Raw genomic sequence first — 25,489 nt, forward strand, 5'->3', positions numbered from 1 at the left:
TTGTGAAACTTGTAAAGCAGAACAACGCATTTGTGAACCTTGTAAATCAGAACCACGCAATTTCTGAACCTTCTAAATCAGAACCACACATTTGTGAACCTTCTAAATCAGAACCACGCATTTGTGAACCTTCTAAATCAGAACCACGCATTTGTGAACCTTGTAAATCAGAACCACGCATTTGTGAACCTTGTAAATCAGAACCACGCAATTTCTGAACCTTCTAAATCAGAACTACACATTTGTGAACCTTCTAAATCAGAACCACGCATTTTCTGAACCTTCTAAATCAGAACCACGCATTTGTGAACCTTCTAAATCAGAACCACGCATTTTCTGAACCTTCTAAATCAGAACCACGCATTTTATGAACCTTCTAAATCAGAACCACGCATTTGTGAACCTTCTAAATCAGAACCACGCATTTGTGAACCTTGTAAATCAGAACCACACATTTTCTGAACCTTCTAAATCAGAACCACACATTTTGTGAACCTTGTAAATCAGAACCACGCATTTTCTGAACCTTCTAAATCAGAACCAGGTGTTTTCTGAACCTTTTATATCAGAACCACGCATTTGTGAACCTTGTAAAATAGAGTGAAGGAGTGGGGTGAACCAAACCTGCGCTTTTGAGCAGCCTATACTCTCTCTAAGGAAAAAAGGGAACCACCTAAATTCCCCTGAATTCACGGTATATATACAAAAGAATCCTCAGAGCATGAATATGGGCGCTTGTTAAGTGGAATAGTTCTTACTTCCCTGTTTTTGATTTTCACGGGGTCCTCCTGTCCCTTTCCACTCGACATTCAGGTATGAAATGACAAGAAGGGGAGACAGAAGGGCAGATCCCCTCGTGTAATACAGTTTTGACTTTGTACGGATAAAAGAATAATCCCACAATATTATAAATATATTATAATATATATAGAGAATTTTCTGGGGGGGTATCCCCCTCTACAAAACACTCACACAGTAGAAATGTTAAATTTGCATATCCCCAGATTACTGGTATAACTAGAACAATGGTTGTAAATTAATTTTCTGACGGGGTAAAAACCCCTCACCAGGGTACTCACACTTCAGAAGATGAAAGTAGGCACGGAATATGAGGTCTTTCTCCTTGAATATTCTCCTTCCACTCAGATGAGTAGCCAATAATACAAATAGGGATACTTTATATAGTAAAATAAGTATCCTTTATTTGGTAAATATAAAACAAAAAGAGAACCTCAATGGAGCCACTTAGCTTAAGGAACCGGTCAGGGCTGAGCACAAATGATGTTTGCTTGGGTGAACAAGGTAATGGGGCCCCGTTTTTCCTGTTCACTGCGGTGTATCCAGCCTTTTCCGTCCTGTCAGCCGTTGGTCTTCACGGGTAGAATAAAGCAAAGAGAGCCTCCACCGACGCGTTTCGATCCTTGATGGATCTTTTTCAAGGTTTCACCTCTGAGGTTTCTTTTGTATATGTACTTGTAAAATAGAACCACGCATTTGTGAACCTTCTAAAGCAGAACCACGCATTTTATGAACCTTGTAAATCAGAACCACGCATTTTCTGAACCTTCTAAAGCAGAACCACGCATTTTCTGAACCTTCTAAATCAGAACCACGCATTTTCTGAACCTTGTAAATCAGAACCACACATTTTCTGAACCTTCTAAATCAGAACCACGCATTTGTGAACCTTCTAAACCAGAACCACATGTTCTGTGAACTTTGTAAATCAGAACAACGCGTTTTGCTTCACAATCAGATTAAATGCTGCCTGCCGGCATTCCCAAACATCAATTCTCTGCAGAAATTATAGCAGTTCTGCATATTCGTTTAATGGGCCTGATTCATGTTTGTAAGTAAAGCACAGTAGCAAAAGACTGTAAAGCCATGCTGCACGGCAGGGGGCAGATGTTACATGTGCAGAGAGAAGTAGATTTGGGTGGGGTTCGTTCAAACTGAAATATAAATTGCAGTGTAAGGATAAAACTGTCTAACATATGTGGGCTACATGCAAAAGCCGTCAGTATTTAAACTGCATAGAAAACATATGCATCTATATGAACAATAAATTGAACATATCGTAGAATGAAATTCAGGCAATATCTACCTAATTCACCATACCTTCCTCAGCCGCCAGGTGGCGCTATTGCAGCAATAATATAATCTAATTCCAGGAGCAGCAAGCTTAGCCTTAATTATCTTTGCTGAACTTCCCCAGTTACTTTGTGATGGGATTTATACATTTGCAATGTGGGACTTCCAAGTATGAAAGTAACGTCCTGAATACTGATCCCATTTCGGTGTGACCCAGTTTTCTAAAACTGTTAAATCCGAGTGCAGATTCCATTGCAAAGCGCCTGAAGGGGTAACGCCACAAAGCGACACCTGTGTTACTAATGAGCTGTATAGGCAGGTGGATCATACAGTATATGGGATAAGGGTTGTTTCCAATAGTTTTAAAATGATATGATGAGTGAAAGATTATTCAGTACTGTTTTTATATTCGGGAGATGGGGGCCTTGGGCCAACTCCTCAACTCTCTTTGTGCTGTCATATATGAATGTAAGACGCATAGACACTATGCGGGGACAGTGGTAATGATGTGTGTGTGGGGGGGAGGGGGGGCTAAATGTAGGGGGAGGAGTTAACATTTCACGGAGCAGACAGGACTAAGAGGAGCATTTCATACTTGATCCTCTGCTCACTACATCATCTGCCATGTGACTGTGGTTGCCATGGCATTAAGAATCCTTAAAAGCAGCCTGAATAACGGTTATTATTTGCAATATCACACTGTTACTAGCAAATTTGCTACCGGCATTTATCAAGACACCTCTCCTTTGGATCCACCATGATGGGGTGTTCAAAAATGCTTAGTAGCCGCCTGTACACGCCTAAGGCTGTAATGCACTGTTTCTAGGCATTGGGGACTGTAGGCGACTGGGGACATTCCCAGTATTCGGGACTGTACTGAGCGCTAGTAGTACATCAATAACCTGCAGTAAGATGAGCTTATAGCAATTTGTTAAATACAGAATATATATATATATATATATATATAAAAGGCTAACTACTACTCACTTTTATGAGGTGCAGTACAGCCAGTGACCACTAGACAGACCAAATTACTCCTTTGTGTGCTAAAAGATGTCATAACAGAAAGTGAATGCAATTTTTGCAGGGGCACTGATCTGCTTTGCACTTGGTGGATAAGGAGAGAGGGAGCTGGGAATACAGAGATTAGAGGTAGAAGCAGATAGGGGGTGGGGTGGAGAGTTTGTGAGCTAAAAACTGTCACAGGTCAAAGTGAAAGTTAAAACTGTCACAGCTCAAAGTGAAAGTACATGGCAGAAGCCGTCATTTGGACTGGCATTATTTAACTAGTGGAGGATATGGATAACTAGTAGGCGTGCCCACCGTTTGTGTGGGCACGCCCGCGAAACGCTAAGCGGGCACATCGGGACACCCCCGGCTTGTCATTCAGACAGCTGGTGCATGTGCAGACCTCCACCATAGGGGAGGGGGACAAATTTGGTCTGAATCAGCCCCAGAATTCCATATTAACAGGAGCTTATTCGGCCCAAACATTCCGCAGGGTGATTTTCATTTACCAAGCACAAGGTAGAGACTGCCACAAATCGGAATGGGATCATTCGTTAGACTGCATTTAGGTCTACAGTCATTAGGTCTACCCCACTAGGTCGACTGGCAGGAAGGTCGACCTGACTTAAGGTCGACATGGGCCAAGGTCGACATGACTTAAGGTCGAATTTGCATAAAGGTCGACATGATGAAGGTCGACTGGTCATAAGGTCGACATGGGTTTTTCACTGTTTTTTGATCCGAATGTCGACACAGTCGACATGGACACAGTTGGCAATGAGAATCGGACCCTCGCTTCGCTCGCGATGCTTCGGGCATGGTGCCTCTCTGCGCTCGGCACACTATTTTATTCTCCCACCACGCCCTAGTGGATGGTAGGGCATGAAATACCACCTGTCGGCACATGTCGGCTCAAAAAACAGTGAAAAACCCATGTCGACCTTATGACCAGTCGACCTTCCTCATGTCGACCTTTATGCAAATTCGACCTTAAGTCATGTCGACCTTGGTCCATGTCGACCTTAAGTCAGGTCGACCTTCCTGCCAGTCGACCTAGTGGGGTAGACCTAATGACTGTAGACCTAAGTTCATTCTAATAGATGACCGCATCCCCACAAATCTATGCTGCTGTCACGTTCCTACTGTGCGAGCACACGGCGGTACTGGGAGCATTGACGCGGCTGTGTGGGCTCCCTGTCAGCTCATGTCAGCCGCCCCCTTCCCTTACAGCGTTCTGCCGACGGGAGGAATCTGCTGACTGGTGTTCAAGTCAGCGCTGCAAACACACAGCCAAATTCACAGGATAAGTTACATCAAAATATTACCGCTGTGCCCTGTTCATGGATGAAAAACAAATGGCTGCATCTTTGCACTGATGGCGTGGAACCATCGGACCTCTATAAAATCATCGACCGCTGGTGACAAATCATCAATGGTTGCTAATCAGTAATGGTCAATGGTTGTCCCAATCCCACCTATGTATCCCTATGTATTGGAGGATACAAAATGGCCGCCTCTAGCATGCTGTGAAAACATGGTAAGCTTCGTAAGTTTTCAGCTGTGCCGTTACTTCTGCCCTGATATCTGATGGTCAAATGGGACATGTGCTGCTAAAAGCGGGCACAGGCTGGTTGACATGGTAATGTCGCTATTTTTATTTAACTGATACACAGTCAGATCTACAACTGATAGGACCAGATGCACTAAGCTTCAAAAGTGATAAAATGGAGAGTGATAATCCACCAGCCAATCAGCTCCTACCTGCCATGTCACAGACTGTGTTTGAAAAATGTCAGGCAGCAGCTGATTGGTTGGTTGTTTATCACTCTCCATTTTATCACTTTTGAAGCTTAGTGCATCTGGCCCTTAGCGATAGAGTATAACATGGAGAGAGATAAAGTATGAACCAATCAGCTCCTGGATGACCTCCGGGTTTCGGTCACAGTGGATTCTGGGAGATAATGACCACGCCCTGGAGTTCTAGCCTGGAGCAATGGGAATACATCCCTGGGGGGGAAAGGGGGAGGGGCATCTGGCGCACAGGGAGGGTCCAGGTAATTAGTAACCTCTCTCCTCAGACAGTAACATAACCGCACTCAGTTAGCTGCTTGGTATAAGTCCGCTCCATGCAATATACCGCCAGCGAGTGACATCACCGGAGGGGGTTTTGCAATCTATTTTTGAACGCTCATAACATTTTAATGAAGTTACTATCAGTAATTATATTACAGCGCAGTCAGCAGCATCTGTATTATAATACATCATTTCAGCTATATTAATTCTCCATTTTTTTCCTATACCCATTTATTCAGATTCTATTGGTGGAACGTTTTTGTTTGCGTACTGATAAAGGCAACACGACGGGTTTCTCAGGCGCTGCTGTATACAGAGGAATCCTATACTGGGCCTAGGAATGAAACAGGAGCTTCAGCCCCCGATGGCGTACCCCATCCCCTTAGTATCTTCTATCCGCGTCACTGGGGAATCTGCGAGCCTGATAGGTAATGGAAGCTGACAGTGGCGGGAGCCTGGGCTGTACGTATGGTTGCAGGAGAGTACAATCAATAGCAAACTAATTGGCTGGACCTCTGGTATGTAGCAGGAAACGGCCAGCACTTAATAGATAGGATTATTGGCGTAACATGGAGCAGGTGGGGTGGTGGATATGTCCCCGAGGACTGCGGCAGATATTATATAACCAGCAAGAAACCCCTGCCAATGAGCATGGAACCCCTGGCAATGAGCACATTGTAACCCCTGGCAATGAGCATGTTACCCAGGCATCAGAGGCGGAACTACCATTGGTGCAGCAGGTGCATTGCACCGGGGCCCATAAGGACTAAGGGGCCCACTGCTGCCAACCACTGCTGTGAGGCTTATTGTGAACTTAAGTTGGACTGTAGGTGGGAGGCCTAAATTATATTTTTGCACCTGGGCCAACCACTCACGAGTTCCGCCACTGCCAGGCATGTCCAAACTATGGCCCTCCAGCTGTTGTGAAACTATACATCCCAGCATGCCTTGCCATACATTTAGCATTCCCTAATAGCAAAACTGTGGCAAGGCATGATGGGACTTGTAGTTTCACAACAGCTGGAGGGCCGTAGTTTGGACATGCATGATGTAACCCTTTACAACGACCATGAAACCCCTGGCAACCAGCAAGAAACCCCTAGCAAGGGGGGGGGGGGGGGGGGTGCGCCAGAAACGTTTTTGGCAGGGGGGCTCTAAATTCCTAGTTACATCTGGTACTAAACCTTGTAGAGAGACAAAGGGAAGCTCCTAACTGCCAAGTGACAGGTTAGGTTAAATATGACAGTTACGAGCTGGTTGGCTGCTTCCGCTTTATTACGTCTCCAGGCTTAATTCATCTGCTCGTGTTTACAAAATGGCAGTTAGGAGCTGGTCGGTTTATCTCTCTCCACTCTCCGAAGCTGAGTACATCCCGCCATAGACTGTAACAGGGGAATGGTTACAGTATGGTAAATAATTGTCAATGCATAATGCTATTTATGTCTTGTAGTTAATTAATATTTCATATTTTATTACCGTAGCTTTAAGCTTCTAGGGCTCGTTGCCATTACCGCTAGAAAGAAGCACGTACACATCCATTGTGATCCCTCTGCCTCTGTCCGGCATATACCCCCCGATGGTGACAGATGTTCCTTGCATACCCCCTATTAGTTTATACTAAAGCAGCTACACTTGCTCCAAATACGCCCACAGGTGGATGGCCATCGGTGCAGTCGACATCGATAATGATACTGCATCCAGCCATCGATGGTAACAAACTATGTGATGGATGACCATCAATAGTTTTACCTATTGATGGTCATTCATTTTCTTTGACTGACTGGCCATGGGCCAATAAGAACATGGGGGTGGGGCTTCAGGGTTATCGGGGGCGGAGCTATGCCCAGTGTTCTGGCACCTTCAAAAAAAAAAACATAACCATCTAGTTCTCCCTCATTGATGGCAAAAGTATTCATCATCGACCATAAGGTCCCGATGATTTCATCGATGGTCGATGACCATCCCTACGCGGTACTCTCTGAACTCCCACTCGCTGGCCCTGTTGGCAACTCGCGCTAACAGAGAGTCATAAATACTTTATATGTCAGATAAAATATCATGATAGCATGTATGTTGTATGACGCGTGTGTCAGCAGTTGTATGACGCGTGTCAGCATCTACAGTTAGCAGGAGGCAGATTGAGGTTTCTAGGCCATTGCTGGCTCTCCTCAAGCCAATCACCCCCCCCCCTCCCTCCCTTCCTCTCCCTGTACCATCTATTGCCCGCCAATTATGGACCCCGCTCAAGCCATCCCAGAGGCCCGCTGGAACATGACAGGCTACACCTGGGACTGAAAGACTTTTACATCAGGAAACTTGTATCTCACAGGCTGGTGTGAAGCTACAGGTCCTCAAATATCAGCAGGACATGCTGGTACTTGTGGTTCATTTTAGAGGCACTCATCCTAAGCTGGTGGGCATGGCCTAGTTCCGAAAGGGTGTGTCCTCCGACACTGGGCTGTCTGTGGTGCCGGCTCCTCCTCTGTAACAGAAGCCAAGTGCTGCAGGAGAATATCACACTGCAGCACCCAGCTGGGGATCTTTACTAAGATGTATATTCTACTTCACATGTGATGTTGCTATGGGCAACCAATCAGAATCTACTTCTTATTTATTTAGCACCCTCTAGAAGATAGTAGACAGGTTCTGATTGGTTGCCCGTAGAAACATCACATGTGAAGTAGAATACACATCTTATACATCAGTAAATTTCCCTCAGCTTGTCATTAAGCCCCGTGGGTTTATGGGAATCACAGCGTATCACAGCGTTTCCATGTAACCCCTGTGCTGCCTTATTGCCTTCGCTGTTTGTTACCCGGCCTGGACGATACTCTCGGTCCCTGACATTATGAGACATACAACTGTTCATTAACTAAAACTCCAATCCATCACTGCGAGTGCACAGAACACTTAGCTCCTGCAGGTAGTAATGATAAATCACTGTGTCGCAGAGGGAGGGGCTGTCCCCGGGGGTGCGGGATGCAGCTCCGGCCTCCTAATGAGATCAATACAGATAAAACACAGCAACATCGTAATCACAAGCAGAATTCCTGACAGCGTCAGGGCCATAGGGGTGTAAATGGGAAAATGAGATAAATTATAATATTCTAAGAACATTTAATAAAAATAAAATAATGTCTAGAATTCAAATATACGGTACTTGTGTATTATCACGACGCCCACGATATTAAGTCGTATGATATATAATCGCATCGCATGCCATACACCCGATGCACAGCGATGCGATGCGATTTTTAATTGTATAAGCACCCTAATGGGGGCTTACAATGTTAAATGCACCCCCACTATGAACGCCAACCCGAAGCGTGGCGAACGTAGTGTACCCGCGAGGGGCGGCGGTACGCGTCCTCCGACCTTTTCATACCCCCACTATCCATCGGCGTGGAGGTGACTTTATATAGTGGCGAGCCCCGCGAGGGGACGCATATTACTTTACATGTATTCCGTGTCCGCTCGCCACACTATATAAAATCAACTCCACGCCGACGTGGATAGTGGGGGTATGAAAAAGTCGGAGGACGCGTACCGCCGCCCCTCGCGGGCTCGCTGCGCTCGCCACGCTTCGGGTTGGCGTTGATAGTGGGGGTGGCGTGGGGGTGCTTTTAACATAATAAGCACCCATCACGTCTAATTATGTTATAGGGGGCACTTTTAGCATTGAAAAACCCATTAGGGTGCTTATACAATTTTAAATCGCATACCATTGTGTAAGCGATAGAATGGCATACAATGCGATGGTATACAATTTAAAATTGTATAACATTGCCTGCCATCGCGTAACATCGCATCGCATACCATCGTATGCCTTATGGTCTGCGATGCGATGGGCGCCGTGCTACTATACAAGTACCAAATAAACTACCTTACATGAGTGCGTTTGAAACCATTGCTTTCAGGGGACCCTGTCCTCACTGACACATCGCTCATCTCCTGATATACTCTGTGCTGCTGGGGACCCTGCTCCTACCACTATATAACTCTCAGTCTGTGGCTTCCTGCTGCCTCCATTCCCCTCCTCACATCATGTCACTGCCCCTGTCACTGCAGCCCTGTCCTCACTGACACATGACCCATCTCCTAATATACTCTGTGCTGCTGGGGACCCTGCTCCTCCCACTATATAACTCTCAGTCTGTGGCTTCCTGCTGCCTCCATTACCCTCCTCACATCATGTCACTGCCCCTGTCACATGCAACCCTGTCCTCACTGACACATCACTCATCTCCTGATATACTCTGTGCTGCTGGGGACCCTGTTCCTCCCACTATATAACTCTCAGTCTGTGGCTTCCTGCTGCCTCCATTTCCCTCCTCACATCACGTCACTGCCCCTGTCACATGCAGCCCTGTCCTCACTGACATATCACTCTCCTGATATACTCTGTGCTGCCAGGGTCCCTGCTCCTCCCACTATATAACTCTCAGTCTGTGGCTTCCTGCTGCCTCCAATCTTCAGGCCACGCACACTGCCATATTTGGCCAGTCACTTGACCTCTCCCCAGATAACACCAGATACCTGTGTGCAATAGAAGCTTTGTACATACAGTATCACCTAATTCTGCTCTCCGCTACACCTCTGTAACACCGCGGTTAGTAATATTGGAGTTGGCAGACCACGGTAAGTGAAAATAGGCCGCAAGGAGGTAATTTACTAACAGCATCTCCATCATAAATAGCCCGCTCACTGTTGCATATATAGGATGCAAACCCCCCATTGCAGATAACACAAGTGTATTGTAACGCCGGCATTTAATCACGTCTGCAGTGAAGCGAGAAGTTTGGATATGAGCCCAGGTGCATTGTGGGAAGCTCTCTGCATTACCGCTAATATGCCCCTCGGTGAGAACAGCTATTAGCTCCCTGTCTGTCGATCTGTCACTAATCTCTGTCATGGACAGGGAGGTAACTGACATAACGGGCAGTAACCGGATCAGTACCGGAGGGTGCCCATTACACTGTCATCCCGGCATTGACATCAGTGGTATTATATCACCCGCGTGTTGTTCGCAGACAGACGGATAATATGTATTATAGGGTGTCGCGTGCTTGAGCATATATCTGTCTTAGTGGCTTCTGTTTATGCTTTTCAGCCATGACTTTGTAGCCAGCCTACCCAGGCACATGTGTATCTGCCCTCAGCTGCAATCATGTGCCACTTGCTAACCTTGGCAGCTCCATAGCTTAGAGAGTCTCACTTGCGTACAGACATGAATAACCCCCACAGAGTGGCACATCAAAGTTACTGGATGGTTTTTTTTAGGGACTTTTGGGGCTCCCCTCACTGGTGACTTTCCTATGCCTAAGGGCCCCACTTGCTGGGGGCCGCTCTCGAACAGTTTCTAGTAACAACTAAATATCTCCGACATCAATGTCGGCACGCGAGGGGGGGGGGTGACTAATATCATAATATTTTATTTTAAGGGTGCATGGCCACGCCTCCCATGATTAAGCCACACCCCCTGAACAGTACCTGGACCCATCCAGACTCTCTACTGCCCTGGCCACCGTTCCCGTCGTATGCCGTCTTGAGTGGATCACGACTTTCATTTAAATCCATGTATTTGTATGTGTTCTCCTAATCTGTCGCCGTAAGGCGCATACTACCACAACGCAGAGTGAGATGCTAATTTAGAAGCACGATCTCTCCGGCGCCTGTAATTAGGAGGTAATTTCTCCGACGCCATAGGGAGCAGGAAGCCGAAGGTCAGAGCTGGGAAATGTCACAGAAGACAGGAGAATTACGCGCAGCGAGAGCCTCCATTATCCTCCTCTACCCGCAGATTAGGGATCATTGTTCGCTGGAAATTGAAACCTGTGTCGGGAAACAATAGGGGATTAAAGGTTATGGGAATAACAGAGGACTGTTCTGTGTGACATCTATAGAAGCGAGCAGCGATAAGCGCACGCCTTGTGCGAGTGTCGCGGCTTCCGACGCTGCAGGAGCGGGGGCGAATTGGGACCTGGCCGATCAATTCTGAATTGTGGCCCCTCCCCACCCCCTAGTTTTGCTTGGCAAATGATTGCTGCTTTAAAAAAACGGGCGTACTCCCCTGAAACCCAACACACAAGCAGCCAGTTCAGTGAGGCATGGTGGGCAGGGCCACTGACAGGGTGGGATGGGGCGGTGCGGCCGGCGAATGACCAGTGTGGGGGCGTGGCCAATTCAATTGCATTCTCATGGTCACGCCCCCCCCCCCCCGCCGTGCAATGCCGGTAGTTCAAGCACTGCGCAGGGGTTAGTGGGGGGGGGGGGGTGGAGGGGTTTGCTTGCTAACCCTGTGTTACATAGGGTACTGGTTACCCACAAATCCTTCTCCTGAGAGGAATCAATAACACACTACGTTGCTCCCCAGCATCTCTGCCTGCCTGGATATAACAGGTCCCCACAATGTTATCAGTTAGATCTTTTTATAGAACGTGTTAATTGAACAAGTGTGAAATTACAGTATGTAACCGTCTGCAACGCGAAATCGCAGCAACTCGCGCCCGGGTGGTGTAAGATTATAATTAAAGAGAAAAGGCCAGTGTGCCAATATGGATTATCTGTATTAGTGCTGCCTATGTACATGTAAGCTCTTTATTATCTTTTTATTTAACCCTTCAGGTAGCTGAGCACCAGGCCAAATCCAATGGCGGAACTATTTTGCTAAGGGGCCCAGAGAGTTGTAGCTACCTGCCCCCCTGGCTGTTTCCGCACTGCAGAGATGGGCGTAGTATCATACATTGTGGTCCCTATTTATTCTGCATTCATCTGCATTGACTACAGCAGGCACCATTACTTCCTGCACCAGTGAGACAGCTGCCTACACGGGTCATCACCCTGTGACATCACCAAACTGCCAGCCCTCAGGACACTGTTAGCACAGCCCCTCCTACCTCAAATTTGCCTACACATGCTGAAATACTCTGTGGTGCTGTCAACTCCGCAATACTCTGATCGTCACAGGTCCGTAACTGACGTGCAGCGAGGGGGGCAAATGCCCACGCGCAAACCAAGAACATTTATATTTATTCAACTCGACGGCCAAGGGGACTTTATAATGACAGTTAGGAGTGGATTGGGTGGTACTTTATCTCTCTCTCACTCTCTTAGGCTTAGTACATCTCCCCCAGTCTGAAGTGACTCGCAGTACCTATGAAACTGAGGAGGGTAAATGTGACACGTGCAGTCCCATGAGTATTACCTCAGGAAAGCAAAGGGCTGACTCCGCTGTATGTAGGTGTAACTACATAAATATAGTGATTATCACCCGTTGCGGCTGAGGCACAGGGGATCGGTGTTAGGCGTCTGTGACTACGCACCCTGCTAACGTTTGCTTTCTGCTGCAAATATATGTGTGTGTGTGTGTGTTTTGTTCCCGGTCTCTGTGTCTATCTATAGAAAAGAGCAAACATCGCATATTGACACTGAGAGGCAACCTAATTACACTCTGGTGTCTATATATTACTGTGTACTATGTATTATGTGGTGTATGGGCTGCGGGCCCAATTCAGGGGCCTGTCGTGCAGACGGCTCGCAGCGTACCGTGTGCATGCACGGTTGTCCAAAAATTCACAGCCCTTGGTGTAGGTCTGAATCACGGCCCATGTGTGACTAGAATATTGCTTCTGGATTCTACCTCCTTTCTACTAAAATCCCAGGTCCGACCCGGGATTTGGAACACAGACCACGTTCCCAATGTGGCACCGTCCTCGGTTATTCCCCAGTTGGCGCTGTTTACTGCCGGCACTTGGGGATGACATTCCCTATAAATAATACCTCACATTTCGGGGGATATTTTATTTAAATGTCTTGTTTCTAGGAATCTCCATATACCATAACGCTGTGCCTCCATTTTGTCTGCCACTTACACCTCTTCTTAATGAGTGAACAGTGGTTTTGGTCAGGCCACAAGGAAACACCCATTAATACATCTGCCTACGAAGCTGCAGTTTAACATATTTGTTTCCCTCAAATCCACAATAAATAAAAATAAATATTTTTTTTTTTAAACTACAGAAAAAAAGCTCTGGTCTAAAAAATGAGACAAACCTTTTCCTGCAAAGCTCGGATATTACGCGTATACTTTCCATCCTATCCAAAACACGGCTGGGTCCCCCAGGAAGCTGCCTAGCAGCTCCAAAATCTAGGGGGCACCCTTGAATTTGACTACCACAAAAATAAGGGTGACACTGAGAGAGGCGTCCATGTTGAAATGAATGCAAATGGCAGGTGTGGAACTTCCAAGACGCCGCCTCCCACCTGTTCACCCGAGTTTCTGGAAAGATTCCTCAACCAGTGCTGCGAAGAGAAACCCACAGGCTTCTATAGGGTATCCCCAGCGTTACCCTTCATTACGAAAACCCGACAATCAGATTTTAGTGCATGGGGAAATGCGGTATAACCCCCAAAAGATGGCCGAAAGAAAACCTTCCAATATGATCCACATTTGTTTTCATTTTTGGGGCCAAAACTTGTATTCTTATTTTTACGGTAACTATGAAACTTGCTGGTTAAAACCGACCCGGTAAATCGTGAACGTATTTGGTTGTTCACCTTAATATTGTCCTGGAAGTACAAAGCGACGCAACCAGCCAGTAATAAAATGAATTCCTTAATGCCGTTTAATGTATTTATGGATCCCAATCCTCTCTGGTAAAACTGTTGCCACTCTTACTAGTAATGTTCTGCCAACACCAGGCGGCTTGGCAGCGATATGCGCATTTATTTTATGAGCCGGTGCCAAAATGACTCTGTTATGCAAGATGCGGTCACATGAAATAACTTACAAAGCAGAAAAATGATTCCTTCTTCTCGGGCTATAAGTTCTGCGGGCATAACGGTATTGCGGTGACCTTGGCCGCAGCAGGCTGACACTGGGCCTCCTCTAACAGAAGTAACTTCAACATCAAACATTCCTGACACTGTGCAACTTTGTTAGCAAAGCAAAAAAAAGCACACAAATGGACAAAAACATGCTGCACTGCTGGTGGGGCAGATGTAACATGTGCAGAGGAACTTTAGATTTGGATGGGGTGTGTTCAAACCGAAAATCTAAATTTCAGCGTAGAAATAAGGCTGTCTAACATCTATGGGCTCCATGCAAAAGCAGCCAGTATTTACCCTGCGTAGAAACAATATAAAGGTATTCACTACAGCATGCTTTGTTCCAAACACAGTGTACTTGCTTTTTTGCTTTACTGGAATAGGGATGCCATCGATGGCCACACTGCAATCAGCCATCGATGGTATTAAACTATGTGATAGATGACCATCGATAGTTTAACCTATCGGTTCTCCCCCCATCAAGGGCAAAAGTATTCAACATCGGCCATCAACCATCGGTTTGGCTGTGCCATCGAAGGAGGGAAACCATCTGGTTTGGCTGTGCCATCGAAGGAGGGAAACCATCTGGTTCTCCCCCATCGATGGCAAAAGTATTCAACATCGGCCATCAACCATCGATGATTTTGAATCATCGATGGTCGATAGCCATCCTTATACTGAATCTGGCCTATAATACGCACTGTAATAATGGAAAACGGGCAGAGGATCTGTACCATTTAATTCAGGGATGGGGAACCTTTGACCCTCCAGCTGTTATTAAACTACACATCCCAGCATGCCATGCAACAGTTTTAGCATGGCCAAATAGCAAAACTGTGGCAGAGCATGCTGGGATGTGTAGTTTAACAACAGCTGGAGGGCAGAAGGTTCTCTATTCCTCAAATGGACAAAACCATGTGCACTGCAGGTGGGGCAGATGTAAAATGTGCAGAGAGAGTTAGATTTGGTTGGGTTTTCATTCAAACTGATATCTATATTGCAGTATAGAAATAAAAACAGCCAGTATTTACCCTGCACAGAAACAAAATAACTCACCCAAATCTAACTCTCTCTGCACATGTTACATCTGCCCCACCTGCAGTGCACATGGTTTTGTCCATTTGAGAAGGAATTTGCCTCTGCGAGTGAACCAGAATAAGGGCCCAAATGTATAAAAGATAACGTTTTTGAGACATTGAGGATAGTGTTCCCTGGGCCCTAGGCAGGAACCTACTTTGCCTAATGCATGATAATGCTCAGGGTACTTATAAAGGGATTTTTTTTTGTATATTCAGTTTTCAGAAACTGCTTTTCCCTCTACCCCCATCTATGACACGCAGCAGCATAATCCTCACTATCTCACCTCAGTTTGGGGGAGATGTATCAAAGCTTGGAGAGAAATAAAGTGGAGAGATAGATAACGAACCAACCAATCAGACTAACTTCCCAGTTTGCAGACTGTGTTGGTAAAATGGCAGTTAGGAGCTGATTGAGCGGTACTTTATCTTTCTCCATGCTAGTGTATCTTCCTACAAGCTTTGATACATGACCCCCTTTGACTGAAACGTTACACACAGGAGCCAACTTCATCTTTACAACAGAGAAATAAAACAGAATCAGGTCAATGTACAGTCCGTTCCCTGGGGAAGGATTATTGAATTCTCCAAGTTGTCATACTTGATATACTCTTAAGAAACAAGAACGTTCTCAGTACGGATATTTCTCCACACCGTCGCTAATTGCAATATGTTCTACAAATCAGTTATGTCAGTTCTTATCCCAGTTCAAGTAAAACTTTGCCATCTGTGAGCACAGCGCTGCGCCACCTGGGTCTTCATTTACTAGTAAACAAAATCATTCCAGTATTAATCTTTATTTCCAACCCTTGTTATACTGCAATTGGGGAATGGGGAAAAGAACTTACATTCTATGGGGGAAAGTAACTAAGATGGGAGTTCTGTTTCAGATAGGATGTTGCTAGGGGCAACCAAGCAGATACTATCTACCATCTTCTAGAACACAGGTTCTCAAACTCGGTCCTCAGGACCCCACGCGGTGCAGGTTTTGCAGGTCTCCTCACAGAATCACAAGTGAAGTAATTAGCTCCACCTGTGGATCTTTTAAAATGTGTCAGTGAGTAATGAGTGCACCTGTTGGGTGACCAAGAAAACGTGAACTATGTGGGGTTCAGCCAAATAAAAAAGAAGTAGATTCTGATTGGTTGTCATGTGAAATAAAAACCCCATCTTAGCAAATTTCCCCCTATATATCTTTTATATATTGGCTGTGCTACACCGCTGACACAATCTCACTGGTACACATCGGACGACAGACCAGTGATACAGTATATCGGCCATTCAATTGAACAGACCAGGGCTGCCGTCACAAATCTTGGTGCCCGGCACTGACCAAATGGGCAGCAGGCGGTGGTCACTATTGGCTCCTCCACCTTCCTGCCAGAGACGCTGACAGAGCCACCAGCATTATGATTAAGGCTCCTGATTGGCTGCCCTTTGAAAGCCCAGGCTCCTGATTGGCTGCCAATCAGGAAGCTCCTATTGGCTGGCAACTAGTGCTGCTGCTACATTCATAATTTGCTAGTGCTGCTTTCCACAGTCCGCGTCTCTGGCAGCGTGGTACTAACTGCAATGCTGCCATATAGGCCCCTGGGACTAGAAGGTCCCGGGACTCCAGTACCCCTAGACCCCCCCCCCCTGTTGGCAGCCCTGGAACAGACGATATATCGGGAAGTGTGTACTCAGCTTAACAAACTGAGGAAGAAATTAGCCAACTTCCATTCTTTTTAATGAGTGCTGTTACTGTGGCAGTAATCTCACTGTACTGTAAATGTCAGGGAAGGATTCCTGCAAGAAGCAGCGTGTTTTCCTGTGACCGGAGGCAGCGGAATTGTTCTAGTATAAAGAGGCAGCACAAAGTGCTCTGCGTTATGTAATTACAGGGATTATACAGCGCCGCGTTCTGCAGGCCCTGCGTACGCTTCTCTACCACGTTCTAGGTCTTCTATATAAGCTCTAGGACAGGCATGTCCAAACTATGGCCCTCCAGCTGTTGTGAAACTACAAGAACCATCATGCTTTGCCACAGATTTGCTATTAGGGAGTGTTGAAACTATGGCAAGACATGCTGGGATGTGTAGTTTCACAACAGCTGGAGGGCCATAGTATGGACATGTTTGCTCTAGGAGGTTATTCTAATCTGATCGCTGAACGTGCGAAGGGGGTGGGGTTAAAATCACGCTGCAATGCGGACTTCGCAGAGCTGTGTGTGAACCAGAATAAGGTCCTTAGACCGACCCCACCCCTGAGCACAGCCTCCGCATCTAAAATTTTGGACAGGTTGTGGGTTTCTATGTTATACATATGGTCGACAATCGATACGTCGACAGTCAGTATGCCGACAGGACATGCGAGCAATGTCATGCCGGCATGGTTGTAATCTATCTCAAACATTTCAAATGTGTCAGCATTATAAATTTAAATATGATCATAAAGCAATGGAGGTTGGGGGAGACGTGTGCGGGAGGGGTGTGCGGGCAATGCCGTCGTGCATGGCACAAACCCTGTTGCTGCCCCAAAGCCCTGGCATATGGCTAGAAGGGTGACTGGAATGGCAGCCTGTGGGCAGTATTGCTGCTTTATTGATGCCTGGTACGATGCACCGGCTTCCTGCAGCGTATAGAACCAGCCGGAGCATCCAGTCAGATCTCGTGTGATGTCACAGGTTCAAGGGCGGAGATGGCACAGGGCAGCGGTGAGCCCTGCTCTGCCAGTGTGAGGGAGTGTATAATTGGTAAGGAGCAGCAGGGGAGAAGTCTTGGTGGCGGGAGTGAGATGACATGAAGATCTTATGCTGATGTTGACTTTTCTTGTCTATGTCGACTTTGTCCATGTCAACTTTGTCCATGTTGATCATATGGTGCTCAGCTTCGGGGGAGGAGGCGGGACTAAAATGATGCGGTTTGCATAATTTTAGCCTCTCCCCTGAATTGCCACAAATGTGGTGATTGACTTCTATCACTTCTGTCAGTCAATTTCCACATTTTCGGCTATTCGGGGGAGGGGCTACAATTATGCAAATTACGTCCACATAAATGCAGAAGTCTTTCCCACCCTTCCGGCTGGAGGGGGACCCAGCCATTCTAGGAGGGTAAATAAGCATCGCTCAGTTTAGTTACAAGACTAGAACACAGTGTAGTTACAAGACTAGAACTCAGTGTAGTTACAGTACAGTTGCAGTACTAGAGCTCAGTGTAGTTACAGTACAGTTCCGGTGCTAGAATTTTTGTAGTTACAGTACTAGAGCTCAATGTAGTTACAAAAAAGTTACAGTACTGGAGTTCAGCGTAGTTACAATACTACAGCTCAGTGTAGTTACAGTACAGTTACAGTATTAGAGATTGGTGTAATTACAGTACTACAACTTAGTGTAGTTACGGTACTTAGTGTAGTTATAGTACTAGAGCTCAGTGTAGTTACAGTACTTTAACAGTGTACTTACAGTACAGTTACAGTGCTAGAATTTGTATCGTTACAGTACTAGAGCTCAATGTAGTTACAGTATAGTTACACTAATAGAGCTCAGTGTTGTTACAGTACAGTTACAGTATTAGAGCTTGGTGTAGTTACAGTACTACAGCTTAATGTAGTTATGGTACTTAGTGTAGTTATAGTACTAGAGCTTAGTGTAGTTACAGTACTAGAGCTCAGTGTAGATACCCTAATCTATCTCTCCTCCCCCGACCTATCCCCATCACTCCTGTCCAAGGTCTCCGAATGCCTCACGGCCATCTCAGCCTGGATGACCCAACGCTTCCCGAAACTAAACATGGCTAAAACTGAGCTTCTAATCTTCCATCCCCCGAACATCCCCTCTTCTCCCACTATCTCCATCAGCATTGGTGAAACCTAGATCACCTCCACCGACCAAACACGCTGCCTCGGTGTCATCATTGACTCCTCCCTCTCTTTCACCCCCCACATTCGTGCTCTCTCACAGTCTTGCCGCTTTCACCTACGCAACATCTCACGCATCAGACCATTCCTCTCCACTGATGCGACCAAAATTCTCATTCACTCTCTTGTCATCTCCCGCCTTGACTACTGCAACATCCTTCTCTCTGGGCTACCGCTCACCCGCCTCGCCGCTCTACCTCCGCCTTCCCCCTCTGTCTATCTCTTCACTGGCTCCCCATTCCTTTCCAAGTTCTCTTTAAACTCCTCACCACCACCTACAAGGCTTTCTCCTCCTCCACCGCTCCTTACCTCTCTTCACTGATCTCTATCCACACTCCCTCCTGTCCTCTTCGCTCCATCGCTGACCGCCGACTGACCACTCACCTAATCACCTCCTCCCACTCCCGTGTCCAAGACTTCTCTCGCGCTGCCCCCCTGCACTGGAACAACCTCCCGCCACCCATCAGGCTTTCTGATTCCCTTACCTCCTTCAAGCGCTCCCTCAAAACCCACTTTTTTCGACTAGCCTATCCCTCCTCCTAACCTCTTTTGATCCTCCTATCCTGCCTCCGTTCCCCTCCGTTCCTACTTATCCTGTTGTTTTTCGTTTGTCCACCCACCTATTTTTAGTCTGTTAACTCTTATGAGTAGGGTCCTCCTTCCTCACATACTCACCCTACCTCTTTACCTCACCTATGCTCCTGCCCGGTTCTTCCTTTCCTCTACTTCATCTTCAGTCTCCTCGACAATTTTGACACCTACTTCTGAACTGATGCTGATTTTAGCTCTACCAGCTATACCCCTATTTATACTGTATTTTTCAACACACCCTGTACGTTACCTTGTCATTTGTTTTTTGTTTGCTATGTACGGCGCTGCGGACACTTTGCGGCGCCTTATAAATAAATGTACTACTACTACTAGTTACAGTACTGTAAGAGTGTAGTTACAGTACTTAGTGTAGTTGCAGTACTAGAGCTTAGTGTAGTTACAGTACTGCAACAGTGTTGTTACAGTACTTGAGCTCAGTGTAGTTACAGTACAGTTACATTACTAGAGCTCAATGTAATTACAGTACTAGAGCTCAGTGTAGGTACAGTACAGTTAGAGTATACAAGCACAGAGTATATATATATCAGTATATACTATGTCTCTATACACTGATAGCAGTTCCCTGTATATAACATAGACAAGCACCGAGTACATCTATGTCAGTATATACTATGTCTCTGTACACTGATAGCAGTTCTCTGCCCCTGTATATAACATAGACAAGCACAGAGTATATCTATATCAGTATATACTATGCCTCTATACACTGATAGCAGTTCCCTGTATATAACATAGACAAGCACCGAGTACATCTATGTCAGTATATACTATGTCTCTGTACACTGATAGCAGTTCTCTGCCCCTGTATATAACATAGACAAGCACCGAGTACATCTATGTCAGTATATACTATGTCTCTGTACACTGATAGCAGTTCCCTGTATATAACATAGACAAGCACCGAGTACATCTATGTTAGTATATACTATGTCTCTGTACACTGACAGCAGTTCCCTGTATATAACATAGACAAGCACCGAGTACATCTATGTCAGTATATACCAGAGCCGGCCTTAGGCATAGGCCAACTAGGCAATTGCCTAGGGCATTTGGAATGCCTAGGGGCATCAGCAGCTTCTGCTGATTAAAATGATATGCAGCATGCCTATTTTGTGTGTGTGAGTGAGGCTGTTAGCAGCTGTGCGAGTCCTGTCTGCGGGTGGGTGGGTTGTGCAATAGTGTTCGGCATATGTGTAAGGGGCATTATGTGTGTCATGTATAAATGCATTAATAATGTGTGACATGTGTAAGGGCATAATGTGTGTCATGTGTATAAGGGCATTAATAATGTGTGACATATGTGTAAGGGCCATTATTTGTGTCATTATGTGTATGAAGGGCATTAATAAAGGTTGGCATAATGTGTAAGGGGCATTATGGTTATAAGGACATTAATAATGTGTGTCATGTGTAAGGGGCATTACTGTGTGGTATTATCAGGGGTGCCTAGAGAATGGGGTAGGGGGTACAAATTACCCAGGCCAAAGTCTGATGAAAGGGCCCAGTGGAGGCCCCGGGCCCCCTCCCCTTAATTGACAGCAGCAGCTGCAGCTCTTCTCCTCTATCCAGCACACACTGCTTTGTCAGTGTGGCCATGGAGGTGCTTAAAATACAATATTTTCTCAGGATTTTTTTCAAAGGGTATAATGTGAATAATATGAGGAGTAATGTACATAAGGTAAAGTGGTACTACTGTGTGATGTAACGTGAATAAGGGACACCATCCCATGATATAATGTGAATAAAGTTGCACTACTGTGTGGCATAATTTGAATTGGGGGTACTATTGTGTGGCCATGCCCCTTCCCAGCAAGAACACACCCCTGTTTGGGCTGCACACCGAATGGGTGCGCTGTTTCTATTTAAAATATTGCGGGTAGGAGCACCAAAATGATGACTGCAATGATGAGGGTTGATGATGCTGGGAAAGGGGAGCAGGGTCAGAGGCGGAACTAGTGGCGGTGCTAGGGGGCAACAGTCAAAATCTTGCCTAGGGCATAATTTAGGCTAGGGCCGGCTCTGGTATATACTATGTCTCTGTACACTGACAGCAGTTCCCTGTATATAACATAGACAAGCACCGAGTACATCTATGTCAGTATATACTATGTCTCTGTACACTGACAGCAGTTCCCTGTATATAACATAGACAAGCACCGAGTACATCTATGTCAGTATATACTATGTCTCTGTACACTGACAGCAGTTCCCTGTATATAACATAGACAAGCACCGAGTACATCTATGTCAGTATATACTATGTCTCTGTACACTGACAGCAGTTCCCTGTATATAACATAGACAAGCACCGAGTACATCTATGTCAGTATATACTATGTCTCTGTACACTGACAGCAGTTCCCTGTATATAACATAGACAAGCACCAAGTACATCTACTGTATGTCAGTATATATTATGTCTCTGTACACTGACAGCAGTTCCCTGTATATAACATAGACAAGCACTGAGTACATCTATGTCAGTATATACTATGTCTCTGTACACTGACAGCAGTTCCCTGTATATAACATAGACAAGCACCGAGTACATCTATGTCAGTATATACTATGTCTCTGTACACTGACAGCAGTTCCCTGTCCCTGTATATAACATAGACAAGCACCGAGTACATCTATGTCAGTATATACTATGTCTCTGTACACTGACAGCAGTTCCCTGTATATAACATAGACAAGCACCGAGTACATCTCTGTCAGTATATACTATGTCTCTGTACACTGACAGCAGTTCCCTGTATATAACATAGACAAGCACCGAGTACATCTATGTCAGTATATACTATGTCTCTGTACACTGACAGCAGTTCCCTGTATATAACATAGACAAGCACCGAGTACATCTATGTCAGTATATACTATGTCTCTGTACACTGACAGCAGTTCCCTGTATATAACATAGACAAGCACCGAGTACATCTATGTCAGTATATACTATGTCTCTGTACACTGACAGCAGTTCCCTGTATATAACATAGACAAGCACCAAGTACATCTACTGTATGTCAGTATATATTATGTCTCTGTACACTGACAGCAGTTCCCTGTATATAACATAGACAAGCACCGAGTACATCTATGTCAGTATATACTATGTCTCTGTACACTGATAGCAGTTCCCTGTATATAACATAGACAAGCGCCGAGTACATCTATGTCAGTATATACTATGTCTCTGTACACTGACAGCAGTTCCCTGTATATAACATAGACAAGCACCGAGTACATCTATGTCAGTATATACTATGTCTCTGTACACTGACAGCAGTTCCCTGTCCCTGTATATAACATAGACAAGCACCGAGTACATCTATGTCAGTATATACTATGTCTCTGTACACTGACAGCAGTTCCCTGTATATAACATAGACAAGCACCGAGTACATCTATGTCAGTATATACTATGTCTCTGTACACTGACAGCAGTTCCCTGTATATAACATAGACAAGCACCGAGTACATCTATGTCAGTATATACTATGTCTCTGTACACTGACAGCAGTTCCCTGTATATAACATAGACAAGCACCGAGTACATCTATGTCAGTATATACTATGTCTCTGTACACTGACAGCAGTTCCCTGTATATATCATAGACAAGCACCGAGTACATCTCTGTCAGTATATACTATGTCTCTGTACACTGACAGCAGTTCCCTGTATATAACATAGACAAGCACCGAGTACATCTCTGTCAGTATATACGATGTCTCTGTACACTGACAGCAGTTCCCTGTATATAACATAGACAAGCACCGAGTATATCTATGTCAGTATATACTATGTCTCTGTACACTGACAGCAGTTTCCTGTATATAACATAGACAAGCACCGAGTACATCTTTGTCAGTATATACTATGTCTCTGTACACTGACAGCAGTTCCCTGTATATAACATAGACAAGCACCGAGTACATCTATGTCAGTATATACTATGTCTCTGTACACTGATAGCAGTTCCCTGTATATAACATAGACAAGCACCGAGTACATCTATGTCAGTATATACCAGTACATCCACCCACGCATGTTTACCACTAGGACAACAATTTCATTGCTCCAGCCCAACTGTTCTGTCATGTCAGACACAGAGCGTAAGCTCTTCAGCCAAGCCACAGATCATGTGCATGCTATGATGACACGTACGCTGCACACACCCACACCACATGGGGGCATCTGTGCATGTTTGGGTATAGACACATAACTGGGCTGTGCATGTGCTCCCCCTGTAATGCTAAGGGGTGACACCTGAGACAATAGCAGATGCTCCTGTGTAACCACAGCCCATATGGCCAGGAAGGAGAGGACCCATGTACCCAGAGCAGCCCATACAAACATGTCTGACCAGCCTCCCCCATCCATCATGCACAGACCATGTATAACGCAGCCCCGTGGTCCCCCGAGCAGTGACTGCACAATGCAGGGGAACCAGGACTGATATAATGAGCCATTCGCGGTGTCGCTGTACCTTATTATTGCTGCTTCCTGGAACATTAGACAGTGCCGGCTGCCTCCCTGTAGCCACAGAGCATCCTCACCGCCTGCATCACAGCCCAGCCAGGCCCCTGCCTCTCCCAGCTCTGCCCTCACCCCATTGGCTGCTGCCGGGCTGTGTGCGTCCTCCCTCCCTCCTGCTCCCTTACCTTCAGCAGAAGATGCATAATTTAGTGCAGCAACAACTGGTGGGCAGGTTGGATCGGCTGTCATGTAAGGAGGCCACAGAGCGGCTTCTCTCCGGGGTACCGGGGCAATGGTGCCCTTCTCCTGCCGCCTAGTACTCTCTCCCGCACCGGCAGTTAGAGGGTTACTTTAAAGGGACCATGGCACACATGGAATTCAATCAGCCTCAAACAAAGGCGCGATTCCGCCTCTTGTCCGACACTTATGTGCCCGGCGTAAATGTGACACTAAATTTACATGAATTGTTGATGTTGCCCATAGCAACCAATCAGATAATTTTCAAGAATGCAATAGAGAATGAGAGACAGAATGTTGACAGGTTGCTATTGGCAACAGCACCTCTGGTCTTTTTTAGAAGCTTTATTATAGATAAGATATCACTGTACCAATACAATAAGTACAGGCGTTGCACACTTTACATATGGTGGAAGATAATGGGGTCTATGTACTTGGAGGTACATTTACTAAAGTGCATGTTGACAGAAGTGGAGCTGTTTTCCATAGCAACCAATGGGCCAGATGCACCAAGCTTCAAAAGTGATCAAATGGAGAGTGATAAACAACCAACCAATCAGCTCCTGCCTGACATTTTTCAAACACAGCCTGTGACATGGCAGGCAGGAGCTGATTGGCTGGTTGTTTATCTCTCTCCATTTTATCACTTTTGAAGCTTAGCGCATCTGGCCATCACATCTAGCTCATCTCCTAGAAGACGCTATATAAATGATCATCTTTTAGCCAAAATATCCCCAAAACACCTGCTTGATACATTGACCCCTAAATCTTCCATTAGTTCAACATTCGGCCAATTGAATGATGTTTTGTTAGCGGACTTGTTGCTGAAGGGATAATAGAAAAACCAGACTCTTAGAAAAGACAGATGGAGTATTACTTAGTGCGTACTCGGGTTTGAGGAAAAAAGGAATAATAATAATACTTCCAAAATTGTAGTCATTGATGAACCAGGAGTGCTGTGTGCTGCAACAAACACCGCTCCACCTGCACAGTAAATTCTGCTTCATCTGTACAGTGGTTTCTCTGGCGGGAGTGCTGACAATTTCTTACAATGCATACATATAATAAGAGGGTGTAATACAGCTGCAGGACTCAGCCCCGGTATGGAGAGTGCGATGGGATAATAAATACTCCCAGGGGGAGATTCTCTAAACTAAATATGCGGTAAAACCCGTTATCGGGTTTTTACCGC

General features: G+C 45.7%; 1 protein-coding gene across 2 annotated transcripts in view; it reads right to left on the reverse strand.

Annotated features, from left to right (window-relative positions):
• The window catches only part of SYN3 (synapsin III), a 202,954-nt gene extending 178,562 nt beyond the window's left edge, over window positions 1-24,392 (reverse strand). The window contains exon 1 of one of the 2 annotated variants that reach the window (XM_083181129.1): window positions 24,246-24,392. The gene's annotated coding sequence lies outside the window, so the exon portion shown is untranslated. Of the gene's footprint in view, window positions 1-24,070; window positions 24,217-24,245 lie in introns of those variants that run through there. The other variant, XM_083181128.1, reaches the window with a different exon arrangement.
• Window positions 24,393-25,489: the final 1,097 nt, after the last annotated feature.

The sequence above is a fragment of the Crinia signifera genome, chromosome 4 (genome assembly GCF_055691185.1).
Source record: "Crinia signifera chromosome 4, ASM5569118v1, whole genome shotgun sequence".
In the NCBI taxonomy this organism is placed as follows: domain Eukaryota; kingdom Metazoa; phylum Chordata; class Amphibia; order Anura; family Myobatrachidae; genus Crinia; species Crinia signifera.